This window comes from Rhinolophus ferrumequinum, chromosome 4 (assembly GCF_004115265.2).
Source record: "Rhinolophus ferrumequinum isolate MPI-CBG mRhiFer1 chromosome 4, mRhiFer1_v1.p, whole genome shotgun sequence".
Classification (NCBI taxonomy): Eukaryota; Metazoa; Chordata; class Mammalia; order Chiroptera; family Rhinolophidae; genus Rhinolophus; species Rhinolophus ferrumequinum.
In genome coordinates, this window is record NC_046287.1 from 88,721,092 (window position 1) to 88,747,510 (window position 26,419).

At 40.7% G+C, this 26,419-nt stretch overlaps 1 protein-coding gene and 1 long non-coding RNA gene across 4 annotated transcripts in view; one reads left to right on the forward strand and one right to left on the reverse strand.

The window, feature by feature from the left end:
* Positions 1 to 6,100: 6,100 nt before the first annotated feature.
* LOC117021077 (uncharacterized) lies at positions 6,101 to 19,851 on the forward strand. Its single transcript, XR_004422806.1, has 3 exons — positions 6,101 to 6,383; positions 16,558 to 16,651; positions 19,696 to 19,851. It is a non-coding gene; the product is annotated as an uncharacterized LOC117021077 (long non-coding RNA).
* Positions 18,553 to 26,419, reverse strand: part of CYSLTR2 (cysteinyl leukotriene receptor 2) — a 55,919-nt gene continuing 48,052 nt past the window's right edge. For all 3 annotated transcript variants that reach the window (XR_004422805.1, XR_004422804.1, XM_033103826.1), the window contains one exon: positions 18,553 to 19,121. The gene's annotated coding sequence lies outside the window, so the exon portion shown is untranslated. The remainder of the gene's footprint in view (positions 19,122 to 26,419) is intronic.

Consider the following 26,419-nt stretch of genomic DNA (forward strand, 5'->3'; position numbering starts at 1 on the left):
TTATATTATATAAGACCCGGTCTTATAGTATAGTAAAATAAGACCAGGTCTTATATTAATTTTTGTTCCAAAAGATGCATTAGAGCTGATGGTCCGGTTAGGTCTTATTTTTGGGAAACAGGATATTAACTGAAATTGTAATAATATTAGGTTGGTGCAAAAGTAATTGCCGTTTAAAAGGTTAAAAATAATTTCAAAGACTGCAATTACTTATGCACCAACCTAATACATTTATAGAATGCTTACTTTGTACCAAGCACTTCACAGGGACTTGCTCATTTAATCTTCACAATATCCTTAATGCTACATGACAAACAACCACAAAATGTCAGTAGCACTTATCAATAAGCATTTATTTAGCCAATGTGTGTCTGCGAGTGGGGGACGGAAGTCAGCTAAGGCACAGCTGAGGAGGTTTGGCTCTGTCCCACATGTCTCATCCTCCCATTGGGACCTGCTGGTCCCAGAAACCTCTCGTACCAGATAACACTTATTGCAAGTATGTATCTAATCTAAGATAGTGTGATATTTGCTTAGAGATAAATAAACCAATGGGATTTTTCCCCAAAAAAAACGTTGGTGAGGGCATGAAGAAATGGAAACTTTGTCATTGTTATTGGCAGTGTAAATCAATACAACCACTTTAGAGAACAATTTGGCAATATCTAGTTAAGTTAAAGATGTCTATAATCTATGACCCACCAATTCCACTCTTAAGCTGAAAGAGCAGAATCCTAGTATAAGGAAATCTGATACATGACAGAAGTAGCATTCCAAGTCAGTGGGAAAAGGATGGACTCTTCTATAAATGGTACACTAGTACATTACACAGAAAAAGTTGAAATTAGTGCCATATCATGCATTAACACGAAGATAGATTTCAAATGGATGAAAGATCTAAAATTATCTTTATGTCTCTAAGAATGTCTTAGACCTTGGGATGGAGAAAGATTTCTTACAAAGTTGAAAATCATTAAGGGAAAGGTTGATATATTTTAATACTAAAATTAAAAACCTCTGTTTGACAACATAGCCAAGGATTATAGCTAACATTTCCTTTAACTGGCAATCATTTAGTATCCAAAATATACCTAGAACTTGTTTAAATCAATTAAAAATGGTAAACAACATATTACTGAGGCAGGCAAAGGATATTAAGGAACAAAAATAAAAAAAGAAATTTGAACTGCCCATATGATTATAAAAGTTTTCTCAACTTCACTAGGAATCAAAGAAAAACAAATTCAAATCACCACCAATGTTGCAAAGATTAAAAAGTCTGACATTATCAAGAGTTAGCAAGCATAAAAAATGTCAGGATCATGGTATATTTTTTAAAAGGCTGGGGAATTTTTCTAGATTAAAAGGGGTTAAAGGAGATTAAAGATACATGACAATTAAATGCCATATTCTATCCCTAATTATATTCTGGACTGGGGGAAAAACTATAAAGAGCTTTGTTATAGGTCAATGGGGAAATTAGAATTTGGACTATATAATAGATAGTAGAAATGTATCAATTTCCTGAGTGTAATGATTGCATTATGCTACGTAGCATAGTGTCTTTGTTCTAGGATATATATACATATATATACATATATACATATATATGTATATATAAATATATGGAATATAGTACTTATTTTGAATATATTAATGGATAAATATATATATTTCAATATATGTGTATGTGTTGAAATATGGAAAACGAGATTCCAATTTTAAAGTGAGAGAAAAGGAAAGCACATATAGCATAATGTTAATAATTATTGAATCAAGGTGAAGCATATGCATGTGTTCATTGTACCATTTTCAGCAACTTTTCTGTAAATTTGAAATTTTTGTCATAAAAAGAAGGGGCCTGTACATTAAAAAATGGAAACTTTTTATTTTTATTGACCATATAAATTAATACAGCCAGTTTAGGGAACAATTTGGCAATATCTAGTAAAGTTAAAGATATCTAATGCTCTAACCCACCAGTTCTACTCTTTTTTTTTTTTTTTTAAGGAGGGCGAAGCTCACAATGGCCCATGCGGGGATCGAACCGGCAACCTTGGTGTTATCAGCACCATGCTCTGACCAACTGAGTTAACCGGCCACCCCATACTCTTAATTTTATCAAATTGCACAAGTAGATGTGTTTAAGACAGTTCACTGCAGTATTGTTTGTACAGGAAAAAAATGGAGACCAACAAAATAGAGACCAATAACAAAATAGATAAAGCATTTAGTTCTACAATTCAGTAGACTGAATGATCTAGTCCTACGTGTACCAATATTTTAAAATCTCAATAATAATATTGAGTGAAGAGAGCAGTTTACAGAAGGGTCAATGCAGTAATATGTCATTTCTATACTGTTAAAATAGTTCAAATCAGTATTAAATCTTGTTTATGGATCCATACATATGTAGTCAATGTTTAAAAATATTGGGGATGATAAACATCAAAATTCAAGGTAGTGGAGGGAGAGGAAGGAATGTGATTGTGGCCCCCTCCCCCCCATAGGAATCTTCAACCTTATCTACAATTTGCTTCTAAAAATAAGCAATTAGGGAACAGTACAGCAAAATGTTAACACATGATGAAGCTGGGAGGTAGACAACAGATGTTTGTTATATTTTTCTACCATAAGCAGTAAAATATTCACAATTTATTTTTGAAATTTTTAGCAAGACAGGTCTGGGATATATGTATTTTATTTTGCTTTTGTAGGAGGCATGCTAGAAACTTGCTCAAAACCCAGGAGAGGCTAATTTCAGAAAGTATTTCTTGTGAGATGGTAAGATTGTCGCAGTGATTTTGTACCCATGGACACCACTAAATTGACACTGTGAGCATTGAGTCGACACTAAAACACTACATCACTGTAGTTTAAAAATGCACACATCCATATCTGCAAAGAATTTAGAACAGTGGGTGCAAGCTATGGCCCTAGAGTGCCTCATAATTAAAAGTAGACAAACAGCCTGAAAGTTAATTATGAATAAAGCAAATCGACTGACAGCTGGGTTTCCCTCAGGAAGAGGCCCTAGCTATTACTGAGAATGAGAGGGACATGGGGGCCAGAGAGATTGGCCCCCACCCTGACTCCTTACTACAAACAGGGACCTCCAGTCAAGCATCCACAGGCTCTTGAGGAAGCCCCAGGGATGACTTTCCAGATTTCCCTGTAATAGGCTCAGCGACGTCCAGCACGACCCAGACTCTCGCTTGTTTTGGAATGCAAGTGAGGCCTGGAGCTCAGAAGTGGAATTGCACAGAGCCTGCTCCTGCTTTTAAATATGAACTAGTTCTATGGCTCTCTAACCTGAGAACAAACAGGTATTAAAGAATTCATTCATTTGTAAACATTCAATAGTGAGCCTCTATTTTGTGCCAGGTACTGGGCTGGACTGAGTGGCTGAAGATGAACAGGGCAGGTCTGGGCCCTCAGAGAGCTCATAGTCTAGTGTGAGGGGCAGGCAAATGGGTAACACACAGTCAGAGAAGTGGTCCAGTGTAGTTGTTGCAGAATCCCCTGGGAGCAGAGAAGAGAGTACGTGGATGTCTGATGGTGGCCATGAGGTTCTGCAGACGAGCTAGGTCTGAGCTGATGACAAGTGGCCAAGAGGGCATGTGCAAGGCCTGGGCATGTGAGAGAGCTTAGTGAGTTCAGGGCTGTGCCTTTGAAAGAAGGAAGATGGAGAAAAGAGATTCCCAAAGCGTTCAAGGCACATAGTACTGTATTTGAACAACCACGACTTGAAGTCTGTTTGGGTTGGAGATTTCTAAATGTGCAGGCTTTCATTTTGGAATAATGAATGTCTTGTTTTGTACCCAGCCACAGAGGGCCCAGTGACAAACACCTGTTTGATGGAGCTGTTTATCCTTAGGCTCCTCACTCCTTCAGTGTAACCTCAGGTGACACTTCAGCTCCTGGAATGTCCAGCCAGCCCAGGAAGCTGTTTCTCTGCAGGCAATTTAGTTCACCAAGAGGTCTGGGTACAACTGGGAGGAGAAGAGGCTGGAAAGAACACTGCAGAACATTCAGGAGTCGTGCCAACCCCCTCAGACTTCCTGTATGCTCTTGGAGTCAGGATGCTGAGGTTTCAATCCTGTCTCTGGATTCTAGCTGTGTGCCCTGAGACAAATTATTTAACTTCTCTAATCATTAGTTTGCTAATTTGTCAAGTGAGAATATTAATAATTCTCGTGGGGTGGTTGTAAGGACTAAATGAGATAAAGCATATAAGGCAGATAGCACTGTATGCACTTAATAAATGTTAATTATCATTACTGTTGTTAATATTATGTTCATGCTTCTTGATAGCTTCTTAAAAATCCATGTCCTTTCAATGCTTTTTCACTCTATCTTTTCCATATAGCCACAGGATAGATTCCATCAAGCTTTACTTCCTGTGTTTATATTATGAAAAAGTAGGCATATTAAATGTGCTTTCTCAAACCACTCCTGCTCCCCTGGAGGTCCTGACACCAGTTTCCCTCCCCACCCTGCACCACTGGTTGACAAATGGGTCACTGTATGCTTTAAAGCAGAAGAGACATAAGACTAGATGAGGTTGCTTGCAATATCACTTAATTATCTTAGAATCACATTTATAACTTGTCTAAAAATAGTTTATAAGCTCTTGTGTCTGTATTTGTCAGCCACCTTAATTTTTTATTTCTGGGGAGATGATACACAGGCTTATCGTGTCTATTGTCCTACTCTGGGCCCAGAGATGTTACATTTTACATGCTGTTGAAATAAGCCCTTGTCATTTTCTGAGCTAACATTCCCTGGATGAGTCAGATATTTGCCTCTGGGTGGCATGGCCTCTGCAAGTGGCCTTGCCTCCAAGGGTCAGGCTGCTCTTAACTCTGAGGGATCCCAGCTTGGCTGCCACCTAATGGCAACTTTCGTCAGTGAAAAATGGCTCTTAGAAATACTTCAAACTCACCCTTGGAAATGAGACCTTCTGTCACTGTGAGTCATTCCGGATGAGAGCATGATAGACATTTATTCATCTTTATAAAAGATGACTAAGTGCTTCTGGCCGATGGGGGCTGTCTTTGAAAAAGAATTCTATTTTGTTTTCTTCAAATATGAATTTCAGGACTTTCTAAAGATATGAATGATCTTTCTCTTCAACACTCACCCTGGCAGGGGAAGGACTACGCTAGCAGGGGTGAGGGGGAGGATATATTGCTAACATTTGTCAAGCTTTTAGTGTGTACTAAGTTCTGTTGTAAGATTAAGAATATCTCACTTAATCCTTATTTTAATCCTGTGGTAGATATGGCAATAAAACAAAACTAATGATGATTATTTTTGTTATTGTTGTGGTTGTTATTTTATACATGAGGGAATTAAGGTTAAGGTCGGTCTAACACCACTTAGCTAGTGTGTGGCAGGAATTTTAACCCGGGCTTGTCTGACGTCAGTAACTGTGTGCGTGACCACTCCGCTCTTGACCTTCACTTCTCTACATCTGCTGGGTTCCAACATCAACTCCTTCTGCAACTATGTGTCAAGGCCAAGAATGTGCACTCTATTAAGTACTGGTTATCAGTCAGCAGACCCTTCCCTCACGGAGCTTATAGTCTAGTGGGAGAAAAATAAATACATAAATAAGAAACTGCAATAGAGCTTGTAAATGCTACATGCATTTATCACATGTAGATAAGCACAGGGTGCTAGGGGGCCAGATATATAAGTGGTTTGTGGTGTAACCTTTGGGCAGTCAGGGTAGACTTCCCAGAGCGGGTGACCAAGGTAACTTCTGTGGGACGAATGGGAACTAGACAAGTCCAAAGAAGGACACTTCAGGCAGAATAAGCAGCAGGCACAAGGGACCAGAGTTCCAGGTAGGTGCCAAGTACTGGGAAAACACTCTCATGAATGGAGACTTTCAGAGCAGGGCCAAGGAGTAGGCTCATTTGGATGCTGACGTTTATGTTCTGTGTCTAGCAGGGGGCTGGCCACCTCATTCCAAAAAGAACATTGTTTGGCAAAGGAGAGGCTCTGAGACAGAGGTAAGAAAGTTTTTCTTCCTCATTATGGCCTGAAATGGTTGTGTGAATGCCATCCTGGGCCTCAGTGGGAATCTCTGAGAAGCCTGGTGACGATGCTCTGTTAGAGAGCTCCAAGCTCAACCGTGGCGGACCTGGTGGACTGGCAAATGGCTGTGCGGTCAGGACATCACAGCGCCACATCAAAGGGCCCTGGTGCATCTCAAAGCCAAAATCTGAAAAGATGAATCTTGGTTTCCTATTCAACATAACTGCAGAGGAGAAGGAAACCACTGTAATGGAGTGAATCAATGAGAAGGCTCCCTCTTGTGTGCGGCTAGTACCTCCACAGATGGTGTGAAGGAAATCTGGGCTCTTCTCTAAAGGGTGAGACCTTTCCCTTTGCTTTTTCCATGGCACTTCCCCACCAGTGGTCTTCAGCACAACTCTGTTAGTTGGATGCTTGTTGGGCAAAGCCACTTCACAAAATTATGGGTAAACCACGAAGCAGGTAACTTACAGGTATGCCATACATTCAGTCTACTGGATTTGGGTCCACACAGTGATTGGGCTGTTGCATTTTTGTCTCTTCCGTTTACTACCTGCTTAATTGGTCACCTCACCTGGGCCTTTGGAGATACTTTGGACTTTCTTGTTAGATTTAACCCTTTGATTCGGGTTGGAATGGTTGTTTCATAGCCTCCTGAATCCCAGTCTTGTGTTTCTTTAGCATTTTGCTGTCTCTCTTAACCAAATCTCCCCTCCTGGGCCTTTTCTTTCCTCATGGAGAAAGTCTCCCTCAGTGATTGAATTCCTTTATTTAAGTCTTTGTAGAAGCAGTGGGGGTCTTCCAGTCTCACTGGCAGTGAATCCCAAATAGGAGAAATTGCTATGGCACATGGGAGGAATTGGCACCAATTTTTCCATATCCGACTTGTATTTAGTATCCTGTTAAACCACTTTCATGATGTGGTGGTTAAGAACATGGCTCAAGTTCTGCCACAGCCTAACTAGAAAAATCTTGGACAAATTTCTTAACCTCTTTGTGCCGCATTTTCTTCACCCGTAAACTGCTATCATAAGAGTACTTAGTTCACGGTGTTGTCCTGAGGACTAATGAGCTGCACCTGTGCAGCGCTGAGAACAGTGCCTAAGCCAGAGTAAGCACTATTGAGTGTTTGCTTTCTTCTGGTCGGCTACGCTCTTTTCTGACTACTTCCTGTGATCCCTCCAACCATGATCAAATCATCACTTATGTCTTGTTTAGATAACATTTGCCTACAGAAACAAGTTGCCAAGGAGTTCACAATGTTTATTCAGGAAGTAGCATTCCAGCTCATTCCTCCTACTCAACAAAACCACACTCTAGCTTTCTCTAGGGCCCCCTTCCAAATGCCCAACTGTAGACTGTTCTAGTTGTTGCGCCCACTTCCTCTTCTAGTATTAGTTCTGAACCGTCTCAAGTAATCTCAAGTAGTAGGTGTAACTAATTTCTATTAGATAGTTTTCTATTAAAATTTGTAATTTATACTCATGTAGATTAATATTCTATTGCGTGCTATTTTACACTTGTTGGTCTTGGAATCTGCTTCATGCATTTGTGGGTTTATGAACGAAGTTTAGATAGACGTCTACCTTGGTGTTTTTAATATATTCTATAAGCCTGAGCAAAAGCCTGACATGGCACTGCACACCCAACATTTCCTTCTCCTCAGGAATTACTCTGTGCAGTAACAAAATGCTATTCCTTCTTAGTGATTTGTTTGTGACAAAAGAGCCAGAAATTATATCCTGCTGGAGAAAGATCATATTTGCCTTTAAAAACAAAATTCTATTTCTTTCAGGTATAATATAATTTGATTTGTCATTTGCTTCATGGATATTATATTTTAATCTTTGTTTTTCTGAATTCTAATATTCTAGTTTACTCTGTTTTATCATGGAGAAGATGAGAATTTATGGCAAAATTTCTCAGTACTTTTACCTTTGCAAAAGTGTAAGAGATAAAATGATCATTCCTGATGTTAGCTCCTCTGCCCTGTGGAAGGGACAACGATAAATTTAACGGGAAGCCATGCCCTAGTGACTTTGCAGTTGAGAAATGGTAAGGGTAAGGAATAGCATCTTTATTCACTGCCACGACTATTTGGCAACAAGGAGAAACACTCTAAGCTGTTAAGAGAATACATTAGCATAGTGGCTGTGACATCTGAGTAGGTTACTGTATGTGCACTTTATAGGATTGAATCTCCTAGTCACTGGGTGATTTCAAATTCATCTATATAACCTTTCCATAGTCGGATGGGAAACTGGAAATCTCATATAGGGCCTCCTCAGTAAAAGGGCTCGTGTGTCTCCTGCTTATAAGATCACAGACCCCCATGCCTCACCCTGAGCTGGTGGTGGCCTTGGGTGCTCCTTGACAGCATATCCTAAGTGGAGGCCACCTAGGATACCTTTCCACATTCCTTTCAGGGACCCTTCACTCCCCTCTGGGCTCACTAATCCTCTGGAATCTCTGGTTACCCAGAGCCCTTTGCTGTTGAGCCTTACCCTTGGCAGCATTTACCCCTTTCCCTTCTTTCTTGCTGCCTTTGATAGAAAAGATAAACACGTAACATTAGCTTTTCACACCTACTTCCATTTCAAAACTCTCTGTCTCTCTACTTATCATCTACATCAATGATTTTTAAAATTACTTTACTGAAAAAAAAGAGAGAATAATAAACCCTGATATTTGGATAGTAAAAATAAGTAAGTAAATAAATTAAAATTGTTTAATTTTTCCAATAAAATAAAGCATGTATAGGACTTGTTTGCTGAAAACTACAAAATACTGTTAAAAGAAATCAAGGAAGACCTAAATAAATGGAAAGACATTCCATGTTCCTAGTTTGGAAGACAACGTATATTTGGTCAGTTCTACCCAAATTGATTCATAGATTTAATGCAATTTCTATGAAAATCCAAGTAAGATTTTATTTTTTTGTAGATATAAACACATTTATTCTAAAATTTATATGGGAAAACAAAGAATTATAGTAACTAAAACAATTTTGAAAAAGAATATAATGGATGGATTCACTCCACACAATTTTAAGGCTTACTACATACTGTAGTAATCAAGACAGTGTGGTGCTGGCAAAAGGATAGAAACATAGATCAATGGAACAAAATAAAGAATCGAGAAAAAGATCCACACGGAACTGATTTTTCACAAAGATGCAAGAGCAATTCAATGAAGAAATGGTATTGGAACAATCAGACATCCACAAGCAAAAAACAAATAAAAAACCCTGACCTAAACCTCACATTTTAAATGAAAATTATCTCAAAATAGGTCATAGATTTAAATGTAAAACATTTAGGAGAAAACACAGAAGAAAATCTTCAGGATCTAGAACCAGATGAGAAGGTCTTAGATGTGATACCAAAACTATGATTCATAAAAGAAAAAAGAATCAATGAATTGGACTTCATCAAAATGAAAAAGTTTTACTGTACAAAAGGCTATTAAAATGATGAAAAGACAAAACTGGAAGGAAATATTTGCAAACCACATATCTAACAAAAGATTTACATTTAGAATATACAAAGAACTCTCAAAACTCAAGAATAGAAAAAAAATACAAAAATCCAATTAGAAAATGGGCAAAAGACATAAACAGACATTTCATCAAAGAGGATATACAGATTGCAAATAAGAACATAAAAATTTGTCCACCATCATTCACCATTAGGGAAGTGCAAATTAAATATCACTACAAACCTATTAAAACATCTAAAAGAAGCCATTCTGGCTCTGCAGCATAGCAAGAATTCAGCTGTTCTGGACAACCAAGATGGCGCAGTAGGTAAATGCTGTGTTCACCTTCTCTCACAACCACATCAATATTACAACTAATCTACAAAACAACCACTATTGAGAATCACCCAAAATCAAGCTGAACTGAAGCCTTTCAACTAAGGACTTGCAGAAGAAGCCACCTCCAAACTGGTAGGAAGATCAGAGACGCAGAACAGGCTGGTCCCACACCCGCATGACTATTAAAGATTGGGAGGGCTATTTTGGCAGTGGGGGTCCCCCCAGCCCCTAAAGAAGTGAGAGATACCAGCCTCACCCCAGCCCAGGGTTCCAGTGCTGGGAAGAGAAGTCCTCATAATTTTTGGTTGAGAAAAACAGTGAAGATTGTGACTGAGCGAGACAGTGTGGCTGTACTCACAGGTGTCCCTCTTAAAGGGACCATGCATGGACTTACCCACCAGTGGAATCACTCGCTCAGAGCTCCAGAACTGGGGCAGCTGCTGGAAATGCGGCAGGGACAAATGGTGGGGAACTGAGTTGTCTGGCTTGGAACGGGAGCTGGAGAGGAGGCTTTCTCCTGGACAGGGGAACTTGTGGAGGCCACTGTTTCTTTGTTGAGCCCTCCACCTTCCCAGCATGCAAACACAGGTGGCCACCATTTCTGAGTCTCTGCCCTGGCAATTTGAGATCTGGCCCCGCCCAACTTTCAGGCACACCCAAGCTGCTTTCAATGGCTGTCTCATGCAGACTACCTGCTTTGGCTCAAGCTACAGACTTTCCTAGGGTCTCTCAAAGGTTCGTAGAACCCAGACAAGCAGCATCTGGCTTGAGCATATCCTGTACATCTGGCTGAGCAGCCCTAAGCCGGCACTAGCGGCAGCTGGCCTTGGTTCATGGCTTGGCCTCTCAAGGTGCTTCCAGGCACAGCACAGGTGGCATCCATCTGCGGATTTCTTTCTGGGTCTAGCTAGGTGGCCCTGGGTGGGGCATGGGCTGTGGCTGAAGTAGACCTACAGCGGATCCCCTCCAAGATGGTCCTGGGGCTGGCACCATCAGTAGCCAGCTTCAAAATGAGCTGGAACACTAACTAGCCATCTCCAAGTATGACACACCCAAAGGGCAGATTGGGCAGGTACCAGAGTCCTGCTGAGTTAGATCCTGCTGTGTGGGATCAGCCCTGCACAACAGCTCTTCCAGTGTAGTCAAGGCCAGTCCTCACAACCAGTGAACACAAGGGTCAGTCCCTCATACTGATGTGCAATTATGAATCAAGGCTTGACTACGAGAGGAGGGCACACACAATCCACACAAGAGATGCACCTGGAGCGTATGGCTCAGGTGACCAGAAAGACTGCACCACTGAATCCCACAGCACACCTACTACATAAAGCCACTCTACTAAGACCAGAAGACATAGCAGCCCTACTTAATAAATAGAAACAAACACAGGGAGACAGCCAAACTGGAGTGACAAAGAAACAGGTTCTAAGTGAAAGAATAGAACAAAACTCCAGAAAAAGAACCAAGAGAAACGGAGACAAGCAATCTATCAGATGCAGAATTCCAAACACTGGGTATAAGAATGCTCAATGATCTCATAAAAATGGAGATGGGAACCATAAAAACCATAAAAAAGAACCAGTCAGAAATTAAGGATACAATAATGGAAATGAAGAATATATTATAGGGAATATATTAGATTAGATGAAGCAGAGGAACTAACCAGTGATGTAAAAGATAAGGTAGCAGAAAACATCCAACCAGAACAGCAAAAAGAAAACAGAATCCAAAAAATTGAGGAGAATTTAAGGTTCTTCTGGGGCGATATCAAGCATACCAACACTCACTTTATAAGCGTACCAGAAGGAGAAGAGACTGAGCAAGGAAGTGAAAACGAATTTGAAGAAATAATGACAGAAAATTTCCCTAGCCTGGTGAAGGAAATGGACATACAAACCCAGGAAGCACAGGGAGTCCCAAACAAGATAAACCCAAAGAGGCCAACACCAAGTCACATCATAATTAAAACGGCAAAGGTTAAATACAAAGAGAGAATTTTAAAAGCCGCAAGAGAAAAGCAGTTAGTTACTTACAAGGGAGCCCCCATAAGACTGTCAGCTGATTTCTCAACAGAAACTTTACAGGCAAGAAGGGAGTGGCAGGAAATATTCCAAGTGATGAGAAGCAATGACATACAACCATGATTGCTCTACCCAGCCATGCTATCATTTAGAATTGAAGGAGAGATAACGAGCTTCCCAGGCAAGAAAAAGCTGAAGGAGTTCATCACCACTAAACTAGTATTACAAAGACTCTTAGAGGGACTTCTTTAAGATGGGAGGGGAGTTCAGGATGGGTGAAAAGGGAAGGGATTAAGAAGAACAAATTGGGTGTTATACAGTAGTCATGGGGATGTAGGTTATAGCCTAAGAAACATAGTCAACAATATTGTAATAACTAGGTCTGGTGCCAGATAGGTACTAGAACTACCAGGGTGATAGATGGGAATGAGGTTGGGGTCAGGGTGAAAAACGTGAAGGCATTAATAAATATAAATTGATAGTTAATACAGTATGGGGAATACAATCAACAATATTGTAAAGATCATGTAAGGTGCCAGATGGGCACTGGACTTATCAGAGGGATCACTGTGTAGATGCTCGACCACTGCGCTATACACCTGAAGAGCTTAAGTAGAATAATATTGAATGTCAACTATAACTAAATATTTAGGTATATATAGTCACAGGATGTGGAGTACAGCATGGGGAAGATAGTCAATGTTATTGTAACAGCTATTTAAGATGTCAGAGGGGTGGTGGCTTGGGGGTGGGTCATCACTTTATGAGGGGTTTAAATGTCTAACTATTACGTTGCTTTCTACACCTGAAACTAATTTTAAAAATTAATTAAAAAAACCTAAAAGAAGAAATAGTGATAATAGCAGATGTTGGTAAGGATGCTGAGCAATTGGATTGCTTACTTATACATTGCTGGTGGGACTGTAAATGGTACAGTCATTCTGGAAAATAGTTTGGCAGTTTCTTAAAAAACTAAACATATTCTTACCTTATGATTTAGCAATCACAATTCTGGGCATTTATCTCAGAGAAATAAAAAATTATGTCCACACACAAACATGTACACAAATGTTTTTGGAAACTTTATTTGTAATAGACAAAAACTGGAATCAACCCATGTATCCTTCAATGGATGAATGGTTAAACAAATGATGGTACATCCATACCATGGGCTGCTACTCAGCAATAAAAAGAAACGAACTATTGATATATGCAACAATTGAATAGATATCAAGGAAATTATGCTGAATAAAAGAAAAGCCACTCTCAAGAGGTTACATACTGTTACAATTCCATTTACATAACATTCTTGAAATGACAAAATTATAAAAATGGAGAACAGATTTCTGGTTGCCATGTATCAGGGTGTGGGGAGGATGGAAGGGGAATGGGTGTGACTGTAAAGGGGTTGCATGAGGGATCTTTGTAGTGATGGAACCACTGTGTATCTTGGTTGTGGCGGTGGTTACACAAATCTATATATGTGATAAAATTGCATAGAACTATATGTACACACACACACACACATACACACACACACACACAAGTGCATATAAAGCTTCTGAGATCTGAATAATATCTATGGATTGTGCCAGTGTCAATTTCCTGGCTTTGCTATTGTACTATTATTTTATAAGATGTTACTATGAGGGTAACGTGGATGAAAAGAACTCAGAGGGTAAGGGGGCAGAGGGGTGGTAGATGAGGGTGAAGGGGATCAAATATATGGTGATGGAAGGAGAACTGACTCTGGGTGGTGAACATACAATGTGATTTATAGATGATGTAATATCGAATTGTACATCTGAAATCTATGTAACTTTACTAACAATTGTCACCCCAATAAACTTTAATTTAAAAAAAAAAGAAAAAAAAGAAAGGAACTCAGGATTCTCTGGACTGTTTTTGTAATTTCTAATGAATCTATAGTTATTTTCAAATAAAAGGTATAATAGGAAAAATATAGGTTCATAGTAACCACTTATACTATATGGTATCTCTAAAAAAGGTGATAATCCTACCTTCTTTTAACTCCAGTCCCCAAAGACATCAAAGTCTAGTGTGTAGGCTTCCTTATCTTTCATGTAACAAACAAAAATACATATGTTTTTGTTTCTTCAGGTTTTTTAGTTTATTTGTTTACAAGTATACGTAACACATGCATTGCCCTGCAACTTGTTTCTGGCCCTTAACAATACAGCACGAACATTGCTGCACTGTTAGGTCAATTTACGTATGTAGAGCTAGCTGATTATGTTGACAGCTACAGTGGTTTGGCACAATGACTATGCTGCAGTTTATTCAACTGTTCCTTTATTGATAGACTTTCAAGTTGTCTCCAGTTTTTTATTGTCACTGTCAATAATAATGCCTCTGCATTTACACTGGTAGGCCAGCTCCCCCAACAATGATTTTGAAATTTTATTTTAGTAGTGGAAGATTTTTTTTTCAAATTAACTCTTGTCGCAAACTCCGTAAGTAAAACACATAGACCTGCTCAGGTGGAATGGGGGTGGGAAAAGCTTGGAGACTTTCTGTTCCTTTAGCAGCTCTTGAGGCATCTCTGTGAACCATTAAGGTTTAGGGAACAAAAAAACAGAAAACCATCGTTCTACACCTTGTGATTCCTGGGCTGTCACCTCTCTTCTCCCGACCAGAATTCTGATCTTGTCCACATCCTCCAATCCTGGGGTTCCTATTTTAGTTGGGCAGACCCTCCGAATTCAAGATCCTTGAGGTCCAGCCTTCTGGCTCCATGGGTCCTGCCCCCACCCCACCTGCTTGGACACCTCCATATCAATGTCAGCCTGAGCCAATCTTGCATTTGTTATGACTCTAGTACCACGCTTTTTCTGACGCTAGCCTTATAGTCAAAATGGTTCTGCCCCCTACCTTTGTTTTCCTGATTTACTGCCCTCTCTCTCCCCACCCCCACCCCATCCTGTCGCTAAGGGCCCAGCAATTGTTAGACAATTGCTATGGAGCCCTTCGTTTCAGGATGAATACCCTAGCCTATTATCTTCATCCCACCCTACTGGCTTTTCAGCCCTGCTCTTTCAATTGTCCTTGATCTCTTTTAAGACTTTCAGTATCTCCTCAGTCTTCTCTGCCTTAAATCTCACACAGGCTCTCACAGTCTGAAGCAGAACTGTCATAATTCCAGCTATCCCCTCCACCCAAATCCTATTTGCAGCCGGAATTCATTCTCCACCTCTGTATTGGATCTCCTGTACCTTGCTGGTGATTTCACCTTCACTTGCTGGTTGTCTGACCAGAACTTAAATCTAACTTGTTTAGGCAGACAATACATTGTCCTGCAAATAAGCTCCGCTTCCCCACCTTTACCTGCGATGGCCTGGCTTCTCCTGTCGTCTCGTTAAGTCCACTATCTGCTTGCTCTCCAATTGGTATTTAACTTGTCCGGTATTTCTCTTTCCCTCTACGGTCATCCTAGTTCAGGTTCTTATCATTTCTCATCAGATCTTTTCTGTAGTCCTCAAACTACTGCCCCACCTGGGGTGTCTTCTTTTGCTCCTTAGTGACAGCCCCCTCCAAGCACCATTGCCAACATAATTTTCCTAAAACGCCACTTTCAGCATGCCATTTTTCTGCTCAAAAATATTCAGTGACTTCACTATCTAAAGGAGAGAAGCCCAAACTCCCTTTATTGATCCCAATTATCTTTACAAACTTGATTTCCACCATTCTAAAAGAAGTGAATGAAACAATCTCTCAATGCCCTAAACACAGTGGGCAAATTTCCATTTTGGTGTCTTTGCTCAAGCTGTTTCTTCTGCCTAGAATGCTTTCCCATGTTGTCCTTTCTGTTTCCTCAAGTTCTGTAGATCCTTGAATACCCGTGACTTATTTCTTAGTTTCCACGTACCTTCCCTGCACCTGCACATGTATTGATTTATCTCTCACTTGTCACACTGCAAGCACTGACTAGGTTTACTTTCTCCAGTTCAGCACATTCAGTCTGTGCCCAGGTTTCCTGAGGGCAGGGAGCGCCACACATCGATTCACCAATGTCCCTAGCGCAGTTCTCTGCAGGTAGCCCAGCTCAGGACACAGCTAAGTTAAGTGCCTGAATGATAGACATTATCTAAGGGCAAAGTGCCTTGTTGTGTTTCATTCTTTCTTAAAATTGAGTCCAAAGGCATGCAGACTATAATGAAATCACAGGAAATTGGATATGAAGGGACTGAAACTCATGCCGGAGAGCAGCTGCTTCCCAGGAATTATTTAAACACTGTTCTCAGGAAGTACCATGGTTTAGCCAAACAGGGGCCATATCCATGCAGATTGAGAAGCAGCCACCAGCATTCACAGGGCATTGGCAAGGGAAGCAAAGCCTTTTGTAGAGATCAAGTTGATAAAGATGCTGGACTTAAAAGCTACAATTTCAGCAATTACGTAAACAAAGGCTAAGAAGTCAGCACTACCAGCTCTGAAGCAGGAAATGGACATTTCAGCAGAGGCAATGAAGAAAATAAGACACAAGAGGGTTCCTAGGATGTGGCAGACAAACATTACGGTGTGGGCCTTTACATGGCCTCGCCACATGAGGGCAACTCTCCTGTCTTAAGTGAAGATAAACAGGAGTTTGATGCCAGAATTCAGCAGGGATCACCATACAACAATGTCTTAATATTGTTCTCATTAATACACACAGGTTCAGCCATCTTTACCAAATCCCTTTGTCATCTTCATAAAGTCTTGAGTTGAAGAACACGTGTGGGTGGAATGTGTGAATAAGGTTGACCCAGGTGAGTCTTCCAGAGTGGACAGAACCCAGTAAGGAGCCCCTGCAGAGCCTTTCCTCATCTGATGCACTTTTGCCTTTTGTGTCTGTTACAAATGCACACCTCTGAAGGTGGGCACAAGGAAGAGAGGTGGAAGGGGAAACAGGAGAACTGTTTGCTCAACACCAACTCTATCCCAGGCCCTTTGTTAAGCATTTCATTAACATGATCTGTAATCCTTACAGTTGCCCTGAAAGGTGGAAATTTTAACTTCATTATACAAACAAGGACACTGAGGTTAGAGAGATGAAGCCATCCTGGTAGACATCACAGCTGGGAGACTCTGAAGCTGGGCTCCACCCACCTCCAAAGCTTACACTGTGTGGCCTCCTGTAACTGGCTTCCTGAAAATCTGCAGCTGTGGGCAGGTTTCCTTCAACATGTCATCAGCCTGTAGAGCAGGAGCCGTCACTATGATTTGCAAAGTCACTTCTTAACACAAACCACAATCTTGCCAAGTAAGGTAGCTTCTTGGTAAAGAGGTTTGGAAACTCCTGCAGGAAATGACAGGTGTATCGGCAGAGCACAAGCCCTTGAGAAGTCTGCATGGGAAAGCTTCTTACTGTGTGCGTGCCCGGGCAGTCATTAATGGATTCCGCAGAGTGGTCATTCGGAGAAGGGTGAAGGGAGTTTTGACTTGGTAGAAAAGAACACATAGGAATAGCTTCCCATTTTTGCCTTGCAACTCCGCCCCTCCAATATATTATCTAATTTAATCCCTGTTTTCCAAGGAAGGAAGCAGAGTCCCCAAGAGGGTGAGGAAGCTGTCAAGGCCACACAACTCCTAGAGCAGGGTCACTCAGACTCAGGTGTTCCGCCTCGGGAACTCGGGAAGTCTCTGCTGTGTTGCACATGTGACACTTCCCAGAAGAGCCTGTTTGTCCTCCCTGAGAATCAGCGTCATGCCGCAAGCAGCCTCCAGCTGGCCAACTCCACGTGTGATTTTCAGAGACACTAAGGGGGCCACCCACTGACCCCTAGACTCTTCCTCCCACCTGTTTCCTCAGGTTTGGAATTTCTTTTAAAACAGGGAACACATCCTTTCATTCCGTAACTAGAGATGTTGCAAAATGCAAACTCTGACACAAAAGGTAACAGCACTGATTTAAATTTGCACTAAAGTGAACACAGGTAACACAGCCCAAAGGGAAGAGCATGGGCTTTAGAGTCGGCATTGATTTCAAACCTGGCTCTATCGGATGTGAATTGTATGGCCTGGAGCTTATTGTTTCATCTCTTTGCACCTCAGACTCCTCATCTGTACAGTGAGAATTATACTACTTATCTCGGAGGATGAGCAGAAAGATTATATGAGAAGTGCCCAACACAGCGCCTGGCATACAGTATACGCTGAATCCATGAGAAGCATTCTTTTTCTAACATCCCAACTTCTCAATATTTTGGAGTTCCTCGAAGGTGTAGCCATATAGAACAAATAGCAGCTGTTATTTGCTGGCTTCAGCTCCACCACTTGGTAGCTCTGTAATCCTGGGTACCTCACTTCCCTCTTAGACTTAGTTTCCTTACTCTAAAACCAGACTGTGTGAGGATGAAGTGAAATAATACATGAGAAAGGGCTTTGTAACATGGGAAGTCTATGTCTATATGTAGTTATGGTGGATGTTTGAAAAGTAGAGGGTAATACAGAAGTAGTATCAATGTGTGGTTATAACATTATTGACTAGAGTATTAATTACAGGTTATAGAATGTTGATGGCAGAATCTTGCTGGAGTTATAAAGAAATTTCACCCTAATGCTATTATATATCTCTACTAGTGTGTATATATGTAAATAGACACATAAGTTTTATAGACGTGTAATAATATGTTATATGATGATACCAGTCTAGTTATGCATCACATAAATCCAGCAAGAGGTTTGTCCTTCTGTTTGGAAGCATTTTCTAGTGTTACCCTCAGGCCAGTCTGGAAATAAATGCTGCTGTACATGTTGACTTACAAAAATAAAACATGACACAGCAAGCTGAGCCACCAAACACTCAGATGAAACCCTGACGTCACAGTAAGCCCTGAAGACTACGTGCCTCTGAACAGATCTGAATTTTCCACGATTGGTATGAAAACATTCACAGATGTGGGCTTCCGAGGCAACTGGAAAACAAATATGAAAAAGCTCTTCACAAGGTCTCCCAAATAAGGTCAGAAATAGGATCCACAGACTGGAAAGCATCTTTGAAGTTGTCTGTGAGCAGCTGCTGGCGGCTACTGGCTCTGGGGTCTGGCAGCCCAGCTCCTCCGGAAAGCATTGTCTCCTTCACAGAATGCCTTCTCTCTTCTACCCTCTTCCATCAGCTAAACTCATGTTTTTAGTGTTCATCTGCTCACCACAAATTCTTGGGCTGTGTTTTACTAGAAGATTCACTTCCCTCCAGAGAATTTGCCAATATGGCTCAGCATACAGAGCAGTTTTACCCTAGAGAAATAAATACAGCCTTTTAGGATGCAAATAAATGCAAGACGGAGAAACACAGATTGTTTTGTGGAACTAGTGGCCAATTGGATATAGTTAGGAGCTATCCAGCCCTTGAAATATGAAAATTAATTAAATTCAACTTGATGAATGAGAATAATCACTTCAAATAGGATAATGTGGTAAATAACCCCTTACATAAGGAAAATAATCATTTCCATGCTACAGGTGCCTTATTTTGAGGATTGCTAGAATGCAAATAATAATAATCACAAAATAAATAAAATAGAAAAATAAATCCAAGCTTATTAAGCTAATGGTCTGAATGAGAATGATGTGCTGCCCTCAAGTTCCTCCCTGCAGGACTCCTGCTTCTCATACTTCTCCCAGTATGCATTTCCTATTGTTGCTGTAACAAAGTACCACAAACCTAGAGGCTTACAACAGCTTTTTGTTCTCTTCTTGTTCTGTACCTCAGAAGTCTGATATGGGTCTCACTGGGCTACAATGAAGGTGTCGGCAGGGCTGTGTTCCTTTTGGAAACTTTAGGGAATAATCCATTTTTTGTCTTTTCCAGCTTCTAGAAGCCACATACGTTCCTGGCTCACGGCCCCCGTTCTGCATCTTCAAAGCCTCAAATCTCTCACTCTGACCAGTTTCCAGTTTGGCATATAAGCGCCTGGTGTGTATACATTTGTCCAAACCCACAGAACATACTACACCAAGAGTGAACCTTAAGGTAAACTGTGGACTTGGGATAATGATATGTTATTGTAGGTTCATCAGTTGTAACACATGTACCATTCTGGTAGGGGTGCTGCTAGTACGGATGGCTGTGCATCTCTGGGGAAGAAACCATATGGGAAATCTCTGGACTTTCTGTTCTATTTTGCTGTGACCCTAAAATCTCTTTAAAAAAAAAAAAAAAAACTCTTTTTTTGTAAGTCTTATAAGGGAAGAATGTTCTTTCTTTAATTTTTCTTTTTCAATTACAGTTGATATTCAATATTACTTTAGGTTCAGGTGTACAGCACAATGGTTAGACATTAACAAAATAAATGAACAAACAAAACAAAAATAGACTCATAGATACAGAGAACAAACTTATGGTTGACAGATGGGAGGGGGTTTGGGGGACAGGGTGAAAAAGGCAAAGCGATTAAGAAGTACAAATTGGTAGTCACAAAATAGTCATGGGGATGTGAAGTACAGCAAAGGAAATATAGTCAATGATATGGTAATAACTATGTATAGTGCCAGGTGGGTACTAGGCTAGTCAGGGCCATCATTTCGCAAGTTATATAAATGTCTAACCACTGTGAGCAATGTTCTTGAAAAAGTTTGGAACCACTGCACTAAGCTGTAAGCTTCTTCAGAGAAGAGATTCTAACTTATTTCAACTTTATGTCCTAAGAGCCACACAAATGCCTGTCCATGGTGGGAGCTAAATCCATGACTGAAGACGGGAAGGAGACCAGGGTGTAGTAAGGTTTCATGCAGCCCATGGTCACCCTCAGTGACAGTGCCTCCCTTTGCAGCGTGACAGCTCCTCCTGTAGCTCAGAGAAGAAGTGGGAACAGGAAACCAGCCCTGCTCAGCCCTGTGCCAAGCTCTTCTGTATCATCCCACTTCAGGCTCATAATAACTCTACGAGATAAATATTAACTTTTCACTTTTTAAATGAGAATAATGGGCCAAGTTATGGGCGGAAGGGCCTCAATTCCAATCTAAGTTTGTGTGAAAGCAAAGCTCATGCCAGACTGCTTCCTCAAGTGACAAGAGTAGAGAAGGGTGGTTCTTTGTATGTGTTCTGAGCTCTGGATGTGGGAAATGATGTAGAAAAATGGACCTGCAAACCAGGAGGGGTCCCCAGGAAGGGTTCACTGTTGGAGACAGCCTCGTATATTCAGATAAAAGACTGGTTGACCCTGGAGGAATTCCTAGCCTTGGTAAATGCCAGTGAGTGGTCCCTGTAGGCTTTTCCAGGACGGGAGAGCCAGCAGACGGGACCAAGCAGTGCTGGAACAGAGAGCGGCCAGTAGAGGGCGCTGTGCAGACGTGGTAGCCCGGTCTTTCCAAGGCCCCTGGCCAGCACAGACCCTCCAAAGCCAAGAGTCCCAGAGGTGCCCAGGGCTAAGGCAGAGATGGAGAAATGTCTTTTTGAACTAAATTGGTTTCTTCCCTGAGACAAAGTAACACAGAGAATATTTTTCAGAAAGCACTGGAAAGTGAAGTTCGCCTCTTGCAACACTACTACTTGTGGTTTCTTTCTCTTACATAAAATTTCCTTTTGTCACAGTGGGTTGGTGGCAGTGCAGAAAATGGGTATAGCAGAGAAAGTATGTATACGTGTATACAATTCTACATCTGTCTATTATGAGAGGTGTGGGTTTTCTCTGAGCCTCCTTTTTGTCTTCTGTAAGCTGGAGATCAAAGGCTTTATCTTACAGGTCTGTTCTGAAAACTAACGAGAATGTACAGAAAAGATAAGTACATGATCTCACAGTTTGCAATTATTTTGGTCTTGTGACCCCTTTACATTCTTAAAAATTATTGAAGACTCAAAGAGTTTTCGTTAATGTGGGTTCTATTAATCAATATTTACCATATTATGTAAGCTAAAATTTACTTTTCAATTAAATTTCTCTTCAAAATATTTATTTTGTTAGATCAAAATAACAGTAATAGGCCCATCACATGCTAACTTTAAAAACATGTTTTTATGAAAAGTAACTATAATTTCAAAGTGAAAAATATTTAGTTAGAAGAGTGACTGTTTTTCATTTTTGCAAACCTATTCTGTGGTCAGACCGTTGTGACTTCACATATCACATAGCCTCTAGAAAACTCTACTGTACACTTGTGAATGAACGGGAGTGAAAAAGGCAATAGTTTCTTAGTGTTCTATGAAAATCGTTTTGAGCTGGACACTCAATAAGTGATACTAATTACGCTGTTCCCTGAGTGAGTTCATCCCAAATTTCTGGGTAGCAACTGCAGCCTGTAACACAGTATGCTCTATGAGGTAAATTTCTCCTTGGAGAAAGTGTCTGACATCAGAGTTCTGAGAGGTTTTACCCAGCATGCAAAGGGCTTGATGAGAAATCAGGTAGTCGACGAGATGAGTCAGACATGCACAGTTGGAACAAGCCTGAGTTCACAGACCTTCTAGTGTATGCCAAAGTGATGTCTATCTTGAACATACAAAATCAGAGAGTGATGGGTTAACCAAATATTTTATTACAAATTAAAATAAAATCTGCCTTTCAATGACTTCCAACTGTTTCATTTCCTTCCTGCCTTGGATGATGAGATGCATTTACTGTGTTTTCATCTCCTCCCCAGCAGGCATCCAAGCCTGATGAATCCTGTGTTAAGGGACTCCTGCCTCCTGCTGAGCCCTGTGCCACTTCCATGGGCCTGAATTGCCCTGTGCCCGCCCAGGTGGGCAGGAGGCCTTCCCCAGGCCACCTTGTCCAGAGGGATAACATCAGCCAGCAGAGCCCGTGTGGGCGGCTGTGTCAATAGCTTCCTCTTCCTCCCCAACTCCATCATTCCTGGCCATCCTGTTACAAAGCTCCCTCTCCTCCATCCTTTGGACTCTCAGAACTCTTGGTAACCCCCATTTCTCCTCTAGTTTCCTCTGTCCACCCAGCCTGAATCCTCCTCACCACTGACTCATTGCTCTTTCCCTGTCCAGGCTCACCTCTCCATTCATGACCTTCTTCCTGCCTCTTCTCTCTTCTCTGCCTGTGACAGAACACCCTTCACATGCAGGGGATCCAGAATCCCAGGCATGAGGGGGCTTATGAGCCATGGTAAGCTGTTAGGATTTGAACTCAGGACTTCTGATTCCAGGTATAGTGCTCTTTACATTGCATCACGTGGCCTCTTCAAGGGGTTATCATAGGAGATAGTCCAGTTTTGAAGATCAGCAAAATGATGGTTTGGACTCTCTTGACATTTGCTTTCCTTCAGTTTACTTGCAAACCAACCAACAATGAGAGTGAAGGTCACGCACAAGATCAAGAATACAAAGGATGCTTCCTAACACCTCCCTTATTCTTAACAAAGGACCCAAGTTCTAAGTCCATATAGCTCATGAGGAGAGAGGAATCTGCCATCAAGAGGAGCCCAGAACAATTGGACTGAAGAAAGTCATGTTGCCCTCAGGGGCTCTGCCTCGAATGTATTGTTGCACTCTTATGAACTGAACTGTGCCCCCCACCAAATCCACATGTTGAAGCCTAACGCCCAATATGACTGTATTTGGAGATAAGGCCTTTGCGGAGGTAAATAAGGTCATAATTGTGGGGCCCTAACCTGACAGGACTAGTGTCCTAATAAGGAGAGAAAGAGATACCAGAGAACTCAGGAGGAGAGGCCTCCCTGGAAACCAACCCTGATGACACCTTGATCTTGGATCTAGTCTCCAAAACTGAGAAAATAAATGTCTGTGTTGAACCCACCCACCTGTATTTTATGGCAGCTCGAGCAGACTAATATACACTCCAATGAATTATTTCTGTGTTCTGTTTCTTATTGCATCAGTGGACCTCTAGCAGGCCAAATCATAGCCTGCCTTGCCATCAAACTGCGGAGGAAGTTCCCTCTGATGCCTAGGAAGGGCAGTTTTTCTTGTAGGAGGGTGGTTTGGAAGCCAGGATGCCTTAAATTGTTTATGCAACTGTCTCTTCGTCTATAAAATGGGGATGATAATACCAGTGTTTTGGGGGAAGTTCTAAATATAAAATTCAGTTGAACAAATAGTTGCTGACATCATTTATGTATAAGCTGTTATGCTGGGAAGGATATAAGGGTAAATGTGTATGTATCTTTTAAGGGAAATTTTGCTCAATAATAATGTATGTGTGTAAAATAGTTGCGAAAGCATTTAAGGGTGTGACATACGTAAATGAGGAGGTGTTTTATTTATAAGATTAACAATCTTGTCACTTATTGAATGTAAATGTACTGATTTTTGTAATCATTATGATAGTCTAAGTGTTGTCTCTTAAGGTGTTAAATTATTTACAAGGCCCTAATATATCTGTGAATTTAACATTTAGAAATGTTGGATTAGGTTTGCAATGCTTAAATATTTGGGAAATTTTACTTCATTACATTTATGTATTTTGATTTATTGGTAATGCAAGTAGTCTGAGAATATTTAGATAGTTATTGATTATTTACTGTTCAAAGAAATGTTAATTATTTAATAAGAGTATGAATAAAATTACTACATTATGCATCACCCTGGGTAACAAAAAATGGGGAAAAGTGTTAAGAATCCAGAGTAGGGAGATGTGGAGAGATCCTGGAGCAGGTGCCAGATGTTTGAGAGATAATGACAGAGAAAAGGATGGGGGAAATTTTGCTATATGCTAAGGAAACAATTCCTCTTGGGCTTTTCCTTGAAGGATGTAATACAGTTTCTTATTGCTTAATTACTCTTTGGCTGCCAGACTGTTTCTTTGAATGGGACCCCATGCTATGACTAGACCATAAGAATATCCAGCTTAACACAGGTTCCGAGAGTAAATGTGCTCAGAAAATGCAAAGAGTTATTAAAATGAAGCAGCTTTCTCTGCAGTACCATCCAAATAGACCCGAAGTTTCCCTTCTGGGAAGTACAAATGGACTAAACTTAAAATTCCTGCAAAATGACAGTGACCAACTTGCCTTATAGATAGAGAATGGTGTATTTAAATCAAAGCATCTTAAAAGGACCACAAAGTCTGTCAGTTGTAACTCCCATCTAACGCTGGAAATGTTTCCCTTTTGATTTAAAAATGACCACACACACACACACACACACTCACACACACACACACTGAGCTGGGATTTTTTTTTCAGTTCCTGCTTTCATTATTATGTGCTTTATTATAATAATTCAAAATTTCTGACCCTATGGTTTGGTGGGTCTCAAAATATGGCACCTTGGCAGATTGAGTATTTTGGGTTGAGAGAGCTTGAGAGAACGGCAGAAGCAGAAAGGTCACTCTGACCCTTCCCTCCATCTACTCTTCTCCCTTGAAACAAGTCATAAAACCTTAATGTGAGCGGTGCCCTCCTTATATCCAGAGGAAAGGAGCAGCTTTATCTCCAAAGACAAAGCAATGCTGAGTAGAATCCCAAAATAGGCCTTGCTAATTTTTTCCCAGTTCTCTACACTTACCCCATACTCCTTAACTCATATTTTTACGCGACTGCCCACTCTTCATCAAGCCTAGCATGAAAATACTCAGGTCTGTTTCTTTCAGATCTTCATTTTCTTATAAAGGCTCCTGTGTCATGTCAAATTTATATTAAATAAATTTGTGTGCTTTTCTCTTGTTTATCTGTTCTAAGGTGTGTTTTTCCAATACCACCAAGCAGTTAACTTAATTTTATCTACCAGGAGATGGCATCAGATTCTGCAGGTTCTGGGCTCAGTCCTATAAAACTGCCCCCCTTCTCCAGATTAGATGTCAATCCCAAATCCAGGTTCTGAAATTCCCATGATTGCCTCCTCGGGTTCACTCAATTTGCTGGAGCGGCTCACAGAATTCAGAGAAACATTTACTTATTTACCCATTTTTTAAAAAATATTTACATACTTTTACTTATTTACATTTACCAGTTTATTTTAAGGATATTATAAAGGATACAGATGAAGAGTCATAAGAAGAGGTACATATGGTGAAATCTAGAAGGGACTCGCGTGCAGGAGCTTCTGTCCCCATGGAATGGAACTAGGGTACGCCACCCTCCAAGCATGTGGATGTGTTCACTAACCCAGAAGCTCATCAACCCTTATTCAAGAGTTTTTATAGTCCCCCGCCCCTTCCCAGAGGACAGCGGATGAGACTGAAAGCTCCAATCCTCTAATCACTTGGTCTTCCTACTGACCAGCCCCATCCTGAGGCTGTCTAGGGGTCTCCACCCTAAGGCATTTTATTAGCATAAACTCAGGTGTGCTTAAAAGGTGCACCTTAAGAATAATAAAAGGCACTCCTATCACATAGAGAAATGCCAGAAGTTTTAGGAACTTTGTGCTAGGACCTGAGGATAGAGAGCAAATATGTTTCTTATTTTACCTCATCTATTTTTGTCAGTTTAATATTCAGACCCAGCCAGGGACCCTAAGAGGATCAAGAAGAAAATTTTCCCTCCCCACAGATTCCCCCTATTAAAATAAGCAAAATGTATCCAGCACCTACTCTGTACCCAGTACTTTTTCAGTTGCTTTTACATATGTTATCTCATGTAATCTTCACAACACTATGAGGTAGATTTTAATATTTGCAGTTTTACAGATT